Below are 15,125 nucleotides of genomic sequence, written 5' to 3' on the forward strand. Positions count from 1 at the left end.
AAAAAAAGTCACTAATTGTTAATTTTTAGCGACATATGCAAAAAAGGTGACAAAAAAAATTAATTTTAACGAAGATTTTATTAGAATTTATTTTCAATAGGACTTGATGAAAATTAAGTTCAACTATTAAGATCTATTGATAGTTTATCTTTTTTTTATTGAGAATATGATTGTATGGTGGAAACTGAAATAATGTTTTGTAGGGTCATTAGAAAGAATATGAACCATAAATTAATAATTTTGAATAAAAATTGTGAGTCTGTACTATTGTAAAGATAGAATTGTAAATGAATAGAGTCGTTTGTAAATAAGCTCGTGTTCGGCTCGGTAAGGATTCGTTTGAATTCGGTTCGTTAAATTTTTATTGCGTTCAAACTCGAATTCAAACTCATTAAAATATTAATAAATAAGTCCAAACATATTGAAGTTCATCTCATTAACTCGGCTCGTTAGCTGTTCATTTAACATTTATTTAAATAATGAAATAAATATATAATTATATGTTATATAATGTAAAAATATGTATAAAAAGTAGGATAAATATGTTATTTATATATTTAAATAATGTAAATAACAACTAAATTTATTTATATGTAAATAATAACTAAGTATAGATAATACATTTATATAATGTTAGTGGTAGATATTGTTATTTTGGTAGATATTGATTTTTCTTTTAATATGTTTGTATATATTGTATATATAATTATATAATTAAAATTTCATCGAAATTTCAGTCTCATACATAAGTGTAAATTTATAATTTCTTTGGCTTGTTAAAGCTCGTGAACAAGCTCAAACCTGAGTCAAAGCCTGAGCCAACTCGGCTTGAGCTCGGTTTATTAAATTTTTATTGAGCTCAAACTTGAATTTGAACTGATTAAAATCTTAATAAATAAGCCTAACCATACAAAAGTTTAGCTAGTTTGCAGTCCTATGTAAAATAAATTTGCAGTAAACTAAACTTCTTGGTAGAAAGAGAAGATTTTTCTCTCTGCCCTCTCTAATTCTACCAAAGTCACTTACATAAACAGCTCAAGGACTCTTTCAAACCATTTACTCAATATGCTGGACAGTTTGCTGTGAGAGCAGTTTCTTTTTTATTCAAACTTGAAAATTGTGGGAATTTCATCATGCTTTTTAAACAACTAACGGTAGAGATTTGTGCAGGCCCCAAACGCTGCGTTTTAAAGCAGCTGAAAAACAAAAAGGATAAATTACAAATATACCCCTGAGGTTTGTTTAAAGTATAGATTACCTTCTGTGATTTTAAAAATTACAAATACCACTTGTCAGAATTTTTTATTTAACAAAATTAACTAAAAAAATAAAATTCATAATTGCTCTCTAATACAATAATAAAATTACCTAAATTATTAATTGAAATATATTTTTAATATCATTAAAAACTGTTAATTGACTTCTTGATTTATTAATAAAATGAGCAATTTGTTACGAAATTAATTACTTCAAAGGATGGAATGTAATTTTCAAAATCACAAAAGGTGATTCATATTTTAATCAAATCTCAAAGGGTGTATTTATAATTTATCTCCTCTAAAAAAAAAATAAACGCAGAGCAGATTGATGAGAATGAAGAGAGAAGACGGAAGACAAGATGAATGAAGAGGAAGAGAGAAAAAAAGAAGGCAGGAAGAGCTTTTACCAAAGTCCCATGACCGAAGCCCTCAGAAAGATATCCATCATCGCACTGAATTTATTATCATTCCTCGGCACTAATCCCGACATCTTCAAAACTCACATCGATTCATTCATCAATTTTTTCATTAGTACCCCACTAATTGGTATACTAATTAATATATCAACATAGTTATAATATTGTCATTTTAAAATTATAACTTCACCTATTATATAAATTATAAAAATCTAAAATTTCTAAAATTATGTTACATCATCCGTTAGTACATTAATTGAGAGGGTAATTTATATGTAAATTGAGCAGAGTTAGGTGATGGGCCGTTCTATGGGCCACAGTAAAAAGGGCTGAGTAAAAGGGTTTTGTAGTTAGCCCGGTCCAAAAAGAGCTTTGTAGTTAGCTCGGTCACTACGGTCTGAGTAGTAGCAGTTAGCTCGGTCATACCACTAAGGACCGGGGTATTTTGGGCTTTTACTCAGAACCTTGCTATTGAATAGCTCGGTCCAAGCACGCTGTGGATAGCGCGGTCTCAAGAAGTGAAACCGAAATACAAGTTGTAAAAGGAAGAGCCGAGCTAGTCAGAACTCGGCCAATTCTGCCAGTCTAGCATGGCTGTTTTAGCTCGGTTGTTTTCTCATACGACCGAGGTATAACCATCTCACTTGGTTTAAGCAGTGAGGGAGTGTTGAAAGATAAGTATTATCTTTCAGGAGTGTGATCCCTAGGAGGACTCTACGTAGAGGAATAAAAGTCCTACTAGGATTGTGCCACATGGAACTTATAAAAGCTAACAACATTACCTATGGAGAGGTAACACAACTTTGATTCCTGAATTCACAGAGCTTTGGTGTCTATTGTCTATTGTGCTGACTTAGGCATCGGAGGGGTTTCCGGCACACACCCGCCGGTTAGCTCACGTTTGTAATTTTCAAAATCACAAAAAGTGATTCATATTTTAATCAAATCTCAAGAGGTGTATTTATAATTTACCTCCTCTAAAAAAAAAATAAACGCAGAGCAAATTGATGAGAATGAAGAGAGAAGACGGAAGACAAGATGATTGAAGGGGAAGAGAGAAAAAAAAAGGCAGGAAGAGCTTTTACCAAAGACCCATGACCGAAGCCCTCAGAAAGATATCCATCATCGCATTGAATTTATTATCATTCCTCTGCACTAATCCCGACATCTTCAAAACTCACATCCATTCATTCATCAATTTTTTCATTAGTAGTGTTACACCCACTAATTGGTATACTAATTAGTATACTAACATAGTTATAACATTGTCATTTTAAAATTATAACTTCACCTATTATATAAATTATAAAAATCTAAAATTTTTAAAATTATGTTACATCATCCGTTAATACACTAATGAATATATCAATTAGTGCACACAGCATTATTCTTTTTCCGTTTACCCTCTCCCTTATGAATTTTATTGTCAGATATTGATATATAAATAATAATAAAAAGAAACCCATTAGTTATATGTATATTCGACTCTATAGATCGAAAAGTGGGTATTCTCAAATTGATATACAAATTGATGATATATTCATCGAAGCGGATGGAGGCGGCAGGGTGGGGGAAAAGATGGTTGGCCGGAGGAGGGTAGGGGAGCAAGTGGCGGTAGTCAATTAGGGTTGGGAACAGGTGGTTGCCATTGGCGATGGTGGGTTTGGCCAGACCCGATTCTATTTTTCCTAACCCGATTTTAATAAAAAAAGAAGTTTGAAAAAATATTAATAAGGTAAGGTAAATTATTGGATTAAAAGTTAAAACTGTCTAGATTATAATAAAGTATAAAGTTATATTACAAAAATTGTTAAGTTTAAAATTAAAAACTCGTGCTTAAAATCTGAAAATTCGACCGGTTTTGCGTCTCCATCTTCGTTCTTCTCTCTCTTTTTTTTTTTAAAAAAAAAAATTATATATATATATATTTTAATTTTTTTTGCCCTTAATTAACACCGTCGTTTACAAAATAGCGCCATTTTTTATTCACTCCAAGAAACTGTGGACAGTTTTACTCTAGAGCATCCTTCCGGGTGTATGAGGTGTCTCTCTATGATTGGAGGACGGTAAATCACAAATTTATTGATGATCCTTAAATAAGTTTAGGAAAAATGTTTGAGGGCCAAAAAAAGTGTGGCTCAAATGGCTCAAAACTGTCAAAATGACGTCGTTTTGCGTCGTTTTACGTCCAAAACGACGTCGTTTTGACAGTTTTGAGCTATTTGAACCACACTTTTTGTGGTCCTCTACCATTGTTCTAAGTTTAGGCCTTGTATGGAACGAATTTGGAGTGGTTGTTGTGCAGTGAAATAAGTTTATTTTGGGGTTTATTTTGATAATTCAAGCTATACATATTTTAAAATACATCAAGTAGAATATGCCTGTAAAAAATTAAATTAATCGGATATCATTTATCCATTTATTCACTCACATTTGTATTCATTTTAATATTTTAAATCACAATAATTATTTATTTTTGAAAATACAAATGTGAGTGATGAATAGATAAATGATATCCGATTAACTTGATTTTTTATAGGCATGTTCTATTTGATGTATTCTAAAATATGAATAATTCAAATTATCGAAATGAGTTCCAAAATGAGCCTATTTTGCTGCACAGCAGTGACTGTTGTGTGGATTGCACAACAACCACCCCAAATCCGTATAGAATAGGTCAAATTGGTCAAAAATAAAAAAGTCAGTCCATTCTTATGCACGACACCGTATAAGTCATGAGGGTATTTCTATTTCAATATTTTGGATTGTTTATATTATGAGATTCGTCAATTAAATTATTTATGAAAAAATTAAGTTAATTAAACACGTATAATCAATAATAAGACAATATTTATATTTAAAATAATAAACGGTTAACATAATTTTAATATTTTTTAAAAAGACAATTAGTGTTCAATCATGGGTCTACATATATAGTTAATATTGTTCGACGAATTTTATAATATGAATAGTTCAAATCATTAAAATAAAATCAAGACAAATCTCAAGACAAATCTCAATTAGGGCGTCACAACACAACACAATAATGTGATAACACCCTTCCCTTATCTATTTTTTTACATATGTTTTTCATAAAAATTTAAAAAAATCATTGCAAAAGTCAATTTAAGTCTAATATATTTTGTTTTGGAAATTCTTTTTTTTTTTTTTAATACTAACAAGTTTTGTGAATCGAAGCTCCAATTGTCAACAGTAAATTTATCACTACGAAAAAATATAATTAAACTATTTGTACTTTTCACATCATGCTCTAATACAAATCAATATAAACAAACTAAGAATAAATCAAACTCACAAATCAGAATCAAAATCAAAATATCCTAATAATTTATTGAGCAATGCTATATCCCCTAATTTTTTCCTCCCAAACTCTTCCTGATGACTTGCAAACAATTTTTGTTCATAGGTGAATTAAACTTGAATTGAGTTTAGGTCGTACTTAAGTTAGGAAATACAAAATCTCTCGTGCCCAATCCAAGGCTCTGCCCGACTTAGGATCTAAAAGTCTTTTCCAATCTCAACCCTAAAATGTCATTTTTGGTATAACTTTATTTTATTTTATTTTTAAATAATATAAATGGGTAGAACTTAAAAAAAAACAAAAAAATAGCAATATATATATTTGTAAAATTTTGTTTAATCAGCCATTAATAAACATCAATTGGAAATTTAAAAAAAATAAAATAAATGTAAGTCATAAAAAATTATTTTTATTTTTTAGAATTTTTTGTAATAGTATAAAGAGTTAAGGGACAAAAACACTAACACAATATTTTGACCAGTAATTTATCTAGAGAGAAGGAAAGTGGGAGAGAGTTATCTATTTAAATTTCTTGTGAGAAAAGAGATTTACCTGAATTATTTATATTGAAAAGTAGCACATATTTTGCATAAAAATTAAACATTTATTAAAATTTTAAATTGATCTTCATTTTTCTATTTAAGTGAATGCTTTTCATATTTCGTATGAAATATTACATATACTTTCCTTTTAAAAATAATTGAAATTTTATTTTAATAGATAAATAAGAGTCAACCAATAGGAGAATTTTAAATTGTTTAAAAATAAGAAAATTACAAAATTTAGAATTGAGTTTTGGAACTCTAGATAAAATTTTTGGCAACCAAACTTTCGGTCGTCAAAGATAAAATGTAATTTTTATTTTTCATTCAGTGACTAAATAATTTTAGTTGTCAAAATTAACTGTACAACGACTAAAACATATTTTTGTCGTTGAAAATACATTTTTGACGACCAAACTTTTGGTCGCCAAAGATAAAAAATAAAATTTTATTTTTTATTCGGTAACTAAATAATTTTAGTAGCCAAAACTAACTCTACAGCTACTAAATTTTTTTTGTCTTTGAAAATAAAATTTTGGCGACCAAAAGTTTGGTCGCCAAAGATAAAATATAAATTTGTGTTTTTCATTCGGCGACTAAATAATTTTACTAGCCAAAACTAATTGTACAATGACCAAAACATATTTTAGTTGCTGAAAATAATTTTTAGCGACCAAACTTTTGGTCGCCAAAGATAAAATGTAAATTTTTATTTTTCATTTGGCGACTAAATAATTTTAGTAGTCAAAACTAACTGTACAACGACTAAAACATATTTTAGTTGTTGAAAATAAATTTTTGGTGACCAAAAAAATGTAAATTTTTTTTTATTTGGCGACTAAATAATTTTAGTAGTCAAAATTAACTGTATAGCGACTAAATTTTTTTTATCTCCAATTGTTCCATTTTTAGAGATTAAAAATTTTTTTAGTCACTAATTGTGCCATTTTTAGTGACAAAAATATTTTCAGTCGCCAATAATTAATATACCCTGAATAAAAAAATTAGTAGCTAAATTTTATATTTTTTTTGACTAATATAATTTTAGGTTGTCAATTTCACAATTTTAATGACTAAATTTTTTTTAGTCGCTAAAAATATAATTTCCTATAGTGTTACGGATTATCAAAGTCTTATTTTTAAAATTTTTATGAATGAATTTACACGCATTTCTATTACTATTAGAATAATATTACACGTACCATTGGATTTTCCAACTAAGGCAACGGCAGAGCCATCCAGCTACAGGGCAAGATGGTATTGTGACTGATAGCTCTTCCTTGGATTCCCGAAGGTTAAGGACTTGTCACTCTTAGACTTTAAGAAGACCAGTCGAATACATTGTCAGTAAATAGTCATCTATCTGTCCAATGTATTGGCACGTAGGTTCAAGCAAGTGCTGCCTACTGTTATTGATAATGTTTAGGTGGTGTTTGGCAAGTGGTTTTGGGGTTAAAATAGTCACAAAAAATAAAACAGATTATTTTAGTCACAACAAATAAAATATCACATCTAACCCATAATCATTACACTCTTCTTTCATAAAAAAAGTCAAAAAAACCCAAAAGCTAAAAAGTCCTTCCTAAACCAAACTTTTTAGCCCAGGCTAAAATAGTCAAAAAAGTCAAAAAGCCAACCCACTTCCCAAACGGAGGCTTAGTCTGTTTTTCTGGGTGGGAGAAACATCATGGATGGAGTTCTTATTGCTAATGAGGTAGTAGATTGTTAGAAGAAGTCTAAGCAGAAGGGTCTAATTCTAAAGTTGGATTTTGAAAAGGCATATGATTCGATAAATTGGAATTTTTTGATACAAATGTTAGAGAATTTTGGATTTGGATTAAGATGGATTGAGTGGATAAAAGAGTGTATTTCTTCAACAAGAGTATCTGTGTTTGTGAATGGTTCCCCAACTGATGAGTTTTGCCCAAAAAGAGGGTTAAGGCAAGGAGATCTACTCTCACCTTTTGTTTTTAATGTTGTAACAGAAGGGTTTAGCATTTTAGTGATGAGAACAAAGGAGTCGGGAATATTAAAGGGGTGAAAGTGGACTCTGGGAGGATTACTGTTTCCCACCTTCAGTTTGCAGATGATACTATGTTTCTATGTGAAGTAGAGTGGTCAGAAATTGTGGCAATTAAAAGACAATTAAGATGTTTTGAAGAAATAGCTAGTTTAAGAATAAATTTCCATAAAAGCATATACTACAGGAAATTATACTTTTGGCGATCAAATTTGGCGACTAAAAAAAATTTAGTCGCCAAAAGTTGTGAAATTGGTGCCCAAAAATTATATTAGTCAGCAAAAGTACAAGATTTAACTATTAATTTTTTTAGTTGAGGTATATTGATTATTGGCGACTATAAAAAATTTAGTTGCTAAAACTGCCACAATTGGAACCTAAAACAATTTTTAGTCGCTAAATATGCCACAATTGGCTACAAAAATTTTTTTTTAGTCGCTGTAGAGTTAGTTTTGGCTACTAAAATTATTTAGTCGCCAAATAGAAAACAAAAATTACTTTTTATCTTTGGCAACTAAAAGTTTGGTCGCTAAAAATTTATTTTCAGTAACTAAAACATCTGTTAGTCATTGTAGAGTTAGTTTTGGCTACTAAAATTATTTAGTTGCCAAATAAAAAACAAAAATTACTTTTTATCATTGGCAACCAAAAGTTTAGTTTCCAAAAATTTATTTTCAACTACTAAAACATATTTTAGTTGCTGTAGAGTTAGTTTTTGCTACTAAAATTATTTAGTTGCCGAGTAAAAAACATTTACTTTTTATCTTTTGGTGACCAAAAGTTTGATTGTCAAAAATTTATAATTTCAAGTTTTGGGGGGAGAATTTCAAATTTTGGAGGAATTCTAAATTAATTGGCCACTAAAATAGTTAGTCTGGAAAAAATTGGTTACTAGGGTTTCAAAATCATCACCGTTTTAATACAATCTTTACCTCTACTTCCCTCTCGCGCCTGTCTGTCTGTCTGTCTCTCTCTCTCTCTCTCATGCCTCTGCCCTCTTCCTTCCACGCTATCTCTATCGCTTTGTCTCCATAGCCGTCAGGTATAAGAGCAACACCACCATCGCACCAATGTCGATCCACCATTGGAGCATTACCCCAGGTATGTCTCTCTCTCTCTCTCTCTCTCTCTCTCTCTCTCTCTCTCTCTTCTTCCAGTCACATACCTTCACACAAACCCAGCCCCAAATTGACCCATCTACCGCCATTGAGTTTGATCTAGATTCCTCTTCTATCATGAACAATCACCATCAGCCCCATTTTTCCTTTTATCCCTGCTTCTCTCTCTCTCTCTCTCTATATATATATATATATATGTATATATATACACACATATATAATTGTTATATGAATTTGGCTATGGTGAGAGTAAGAGCAGGTTTGTGTTTAATGTGGGTTCAGTTTGTAATAAAGGAGAAATCTGTTGTTGATTTGTCCATAGGTCATCTTCATTAACTATACAGAACAGATTACTGAATGAGGATTTGTTTCTGGAGCTCAAGTGGTTGGAAATAGCTTTGCTCTGTTTAGTTTATTTTTGGTCATGAGGTCATTAGATGGACATCAGCCTTTGATGACACATTGAGTTTTGTATCTCTGCAAAATGAACTCTTCTATCGAAAAATGACGAAAGTATTCCCATTTCTATCTCTACCGCGTACTTTTTCAATTTTGAAAAATGAAATGACAAAATTACTCACCTAATCTATCCTCTTAATTCAAGCTATCTACTTATCATTATAACACAAGTTTGACTTGTTACTTCTAAGGGAAAATTAATTAGGTTTTTCAATACAATTATTCTATTCCCAATCCATTTACAACAGAGTGTATTGTATAGTCTTTCAGAGAAGTCAGTTAGTCATAAAATTAAAATGTAGAGGAAATTTCATCAAATTTTATTGGCTCTACTCAATTACTTGACTTTGCTTATAAGCAACTGATTCACTTGGTTTGAAGTAACTGCTTTATGCATTTTTTTATAATATATATTTATTTGTCTCATAGTTATTCTTGCAGTTTCCTAATTATCACTCTGGTAAGAAATTCTACTTTGGCTCTTTATTTATTTGACAACGATTGGCTTGCCCAGAAAGAAGTGTTAAATCTGATGGTTGAAGTAATATAGACCCATGGTTAGCCCCCTTGGTGTCGGATGGTGAAACTTTATTTCCTTGAATTATCCTGTATTGGTTAGGAGTGGACGCGGGTTGGTTGCGCCCACGAAACCTCCAATCCGCTATCCGTCCGCCAGATTGGCGGATTGGAGAAAATCAATCCGCATCCGTCCGCCAATCCGGCGGATGTGGATTGAGCGGATTGGCGGTTTGGTGGATGGATGCGAATCGGTTTGACGGTTTAAAATTTTATAAATTTTTAATATAGTTCAACTTGTGCACTTCCTCAAAAAAAAAAAAAAAAGTACTACAGTTAATGACTTAAAAAAATATTACAATTACTGCATTCCTCATCCAAAGAAAGAAAGTTTGAAACTTTAGAATATCACAATCACTACATGCCTCATCCACATATTACAATCACAGCATGCCTCATCCACATAAAGTATTACAATATGTGCTTCTTAAAATATAAAAACAATTCAAACTACCAAAACCATGAACATAGCAGTAGTAGAGATTATATGTCTCTGTATTGTTACATTTATATATGTTTTTGAAAACAAAAACCAACCAGCATATATCATATTTTTTATTTATTACTTTTAGAGTTAGATTTAAAAACCAAAAAATATAAATAAATAATACGTTTATTTTTTTCAATTCAAAAAATATATTCAAGTTGAAAGTTTTTTTTCAACAGAATATTTAAACTCTTTTTTAATTGAAAACACAAACAAAATATTTAAACAAATTGAAAACACAAAGTCTTATAAATTACTAAGGGTGCTCGCGGTTTGGCGGTTCGGTTGCGGCCAAAGGAACCTCAAATCCGCCATCCGTCCGCCAAATTGGCGGATTGGAGAAAATCAATCCGCAACCGTCCGCTCGTCATCACGCATCCGTCCAAAATGCGGCGGATCGGTTCGGTTCGGTCGGTTTTGGCGGATCGGTATATCCGCTGCTCACCCCTAGTATTGGTCGACTCTCAAGGGTGGTTGTAAATAAACTAGTTGATACATATTTGATCAATATACCGGTTGCAATTAGATGAAATGTGAGTATTTACAACCTTTGTTGTCACAATATATATATATATATATATATTTAAATATCACCTTCTCATCACTTTGCTAATATGTTCTAGGATTATTTTTAGTAATATTGAGCCTATTACTGTTTGTTATATCATTATATGTGTACTTATTGTTCAGAAATATCCTGTACTATTTGTTATATCATTATGAAGTATCTCTTCGTAGTTTAAACATGGAGTTTATTTGTTAATGTACTAGTTCTTTTGTAAATGTACTAGTTCTTGTAATGCTTCATCTTTGGTTTGATTTATTTGTTATACGATGATTCCATCTTTTATAAGTTTATTGACTGAAGTTTGTTAAGAATTTTCTCTGTTAGAAAGCATTCCTTGAATGCATGTCCAAAGCTTTGTGCTATTGAAATTAGCCACCAGACTAGACCATTTGTTCACAATTATGACTAGACAGATGTGCAGTTATTGGCAGTGGAATCATGACAGTTATTGACAGATGTGCAGTTATTGATAGGGTGCAAATGTTTTGCAAAGAAAGTGAAGAACAATGAGACAGAGATAGTGGAACAAAGTGGAAAAGGGTGTAGCTGAGACACAACCAACTGAAATTGAGAGGATGGATTTCAAGGTATCAACTTAGTTACTTAATATGAAAGCCACTTGACTGAAATTGAAAAGAAATTTATATTGTCATGTGAATAGAAAATCTAATCGGCCTACACTTTACTTTTGTAGTTATCATAAATTGCTTCATATCTGATTTCATCAATAGTTCACATGATGCCTAGTTTTCTAGATAAGCTTCTGCCTTTACCTTCATAAGTGGTTCCTTTAATGTATGCAAGAATGTTTGTTCTTGCTTTTGCTTTCCTGACAACTAATTAATTTAATGTCTACTCCATTCATTTCTTAATTATATCTTTTAGATTTAGGTGAAAACATGCATTGAATCATTTATCTAGTGGGCAATGTGAGTGAAATAACTTGAATCATTTATCTGAAAACTAAATTAAGAAAACATTGACAGGTATGACAACGCGATATGACAACACACTAACAGGTATGATCAATTGGCAATCCTTCAGTCTTTCTAGCTACAAGACTTCCTCTACCATCCTTTAGTATTCTAGCAGAAAACCCAAACTTTCCATGGGTGTGTTTGGATTTTGGATTTGGATAGGCTGTATTAGTATTAGCGACTAAATATTTTAGTCGCTGAAAGAGAATTTCATTTTGATGCAATTACTTTCGGCGACTAAATATGTTATGTTTGGCGACTAAGTCCGTTTTAGTAGCCGAAGATAAGATAATTAGCGACCAACATCAATTTAGTTGTCATTGACTATTGCCGACAAGGCTTTGGCGACCAACGGGGTGACGAAGAACTTTAGTCGCTATTGACTTTTGGTGACTAAAAATTTGGTTGTCAAAAGTATTTTTTCTTGTAGTGATAGTTTGTGGAGTGGGTGTGGAAGATGAGATGGTGTAGGAGTTTGCTGTTAAATTTAATTGTTTGTGTCAAAAGTTCCCTTTGAAATATTTAGGTTTACCACTTGGTGCCAATCCTAGTAGAAGACAAACTTGGAAACCAATTATTGACAAGGTTAAGAAGAAACTGGTAGGGTAGAAAATAATATTATTGTCATTTGCAGGTAGAGTGGTTCTTATAAAATCAGTGCTCGCTTCATTACCCATTTATTACATGTCACTATTTAAGGTGCCTAAATGTGTTGCTAAGGATATTGATAGACTGCAACTAGCGTTCTTGTGGGGGGACAGAAACTAGGAGAAAAGTTCACTTGGTAAAATGGAAAGAAGTCATAATGAATAAGAAACAAGGGGGACTGGGAATCAGAGATTTAAGGTTGGCAAATCAGTGTATGTTATTAAAATGGTAGTGGAGGTTTGTGTGGGAGGAGGGTGCCTTGTGGAAAGCAGTCGTGTGCAGTATATATGGATCAGTAGGAGGAAATTGGATGCCACTGATTGTAGAGTCAGGTTATGTATCTAAAATATAGACGGATATAGTGGGATTAGCACATATTAACCCTGATTTGTTTAGCTTTTATTTGGAGAATGTAGAAATCACAATTGGTAATGGGAGAAGGATAATGTTTTGGGTTGATGTTTGGAAGGGGGAATCTAGTCTTAGTCTTCAATTCCCTAGATTGTACCAGTTAAGCGCAAAAAAAGAGATTTCATTGAGTACGATGTTATCAAGGAAATACTTGTTTAATGAGTGGTGTTTTAGCTTTAGAAGGTCTTTGCATGCTTGGGAAGAAGATGAAACTGCAAGACTTGTTGCTTTGCTGGGTGTTGGTCCTTGTTTACATTTGGAACAAGGTGATTCCATGAGATGGAAGACAGATCAAACTGGGGTGTTCAAGGTGAGCAATGCTTATAAATGGTGTAAATTGGGGAATGGTACAGCATCAAGCTCTACGAGTCTAATCTGGAATACTTTCGCTTCGCCTAAATCCAAATTCTTCACCTGGTTAGCATGGAAAGACAGATTAAAGATAGCTGGGTTTCTGAATAAAATTGGAGTATTGAAAAGCAATGTTGATTCATCTTGTGTCTTCTGTAAAGAGGAAGTGCAGTCTCTAAATCACACCCTTCTTTTCTGTCTTTTTGTATGGGAAGTCTAGTCAAGTATAATGCATTGGTAGGGGGTGCCATGGGTAGTTCCAGGATCAATGGAAGGGTTGTTACAATGGTGGATGGGCTGGAAATTTAAGAATAAGGAAGGTCAAGTTTGGAGAGTAGTTCCTACAACTATGATTTGGTCAATTTGGAAATAAAGGAATGATTGCTTATTCTCTGGTATACAACCTAACCTGGTTGAATTATGTGATCTCATTAAAGTAAGAGTAGCTCTTTGGTGGAAATCTTTTGATCTAGTTTGCCCATTTTCTATCACTAATGTTACTTTTAATATGCAGTAGGTGAGAAGTTGTCTTTAAGAACATGGCAAGGTTTTGTGTGGAAAGAAGCTGGCTGCAAAATCTTGTTGGTTGATAAAAGAGAGGTGGATAACCTAAACTTAGGTGGATAAACTGATATGTTAGACTACTATGCTAATATATTAGACTGCCATGCTGTGCAAATGTTGTAGGGGAGTTTCTTCTGTCACTTTGGTTGGTTGCTCACCAACTTTGGGGGTGCTAGCAAATGATATGATGGGTTTTTTGGTACCAACATAATTGGGATGATTTAGCTCATTGTGATACTTTTGCACTTGCCTTTCTTTATTGATATATTTTGTTTTGTACTTGTACTTTTCTCTTACATCAATAAAGTTTCATTTTTGCCAATCAAAAAAATAAATAGTCATCTATCTATTATTTCTGGCTTTCATCATATGAAGCAAAGTCAAGCAAGGGAAGCTTTTGGTAATAACACAATTACGGACTCAGCGGTGAAACACAAAGTCAAGTTCCCTAAGCCTGGCGAAGTAGTATTCGGTGCTTCGTAAAATTAGTAAACATCTCAGATGATCTGATGCCAACGATTTGACACGCCCCACCCTTAAGATGTTTATTTCATATAATTAAAATGTGAACTTCATATTCAATAAATTTATTAGTCCATCGTTTAATTAAAAAAATATAAGTTAGTGTACTATTTCATGCTGTGTCTAGTGGTGTAAATCTGGCCCAACCTATGTCCGGCTTTGTGGGCTCTCGCCAAAATTCGGGCCGGGTCGGGCCGAGCCGGGCCGACCCGACCAGCGGGCCAAAAAAGTAGGCCTAAGGGTATTTGGGCCTTGGGCTTGGGTGGGCCTGATCATTTTTTTTTTGTTTTTTTAATTTTTTCTACCAAAATTTTATTATTTCCACTAAAAAAGACACTGGGCCTCGGGCGGGCCGGGCTTTCTGGTCGAGCCTTGAGTGGGTCTTAAGTGGGCCGATGGGCTAGGTCACGGGGCCGGGCCAGGCTTCAAAATGATTGCCCAGGCCCAAGCCTAGGGGCTCGGGCTGGGCTCGGGCTCGAGCCCAAATGGGTTAGGCCCACCCGGACCACGGGTAGGTTTTGAGCCACCCACGGGCTGCAGGCCATTTTTACACTCCTACTCGTATCTATCTTTTTAAATTAATAATAAACATTATAGATATTAAAAAGTTAAGTCATATACTTTTCAACATTTTGTAAGCTTCGTTTGACATTGGTTACGGTAGCCAACTTTTTTGTGTTGGAATTTTTTTTAGCCTTGTTTGGTTTTTATTTTTGGGCTTTTTTGACTTTTGTGAGAGAAAAAGTGTAATAATTATGATTTGGATGTGACATTTTATCTTATTGACTTATATAGCTTATTTTATCTTTTTGTGCTTTTTTAGCCCTAAAATAAAAACCAAATGAGGATGTAATTAACTTTTAAAAAATTTTCTGACAAGTAATT

This window comes from Camellia sinensis, chromosome 14 (genome assembly GCF_055761805.1).
Source record: "Camellia sinensis isolate YWXY chromosome 14, ASM5576180v1, whole genome shotgun sequence".
Lineage (NCBI taxonomy): Eukaryota > Viridiplantae > Streptophyta > Magnoliopsida > Ericales > Theaceae > Camellia > Camellia sinensis.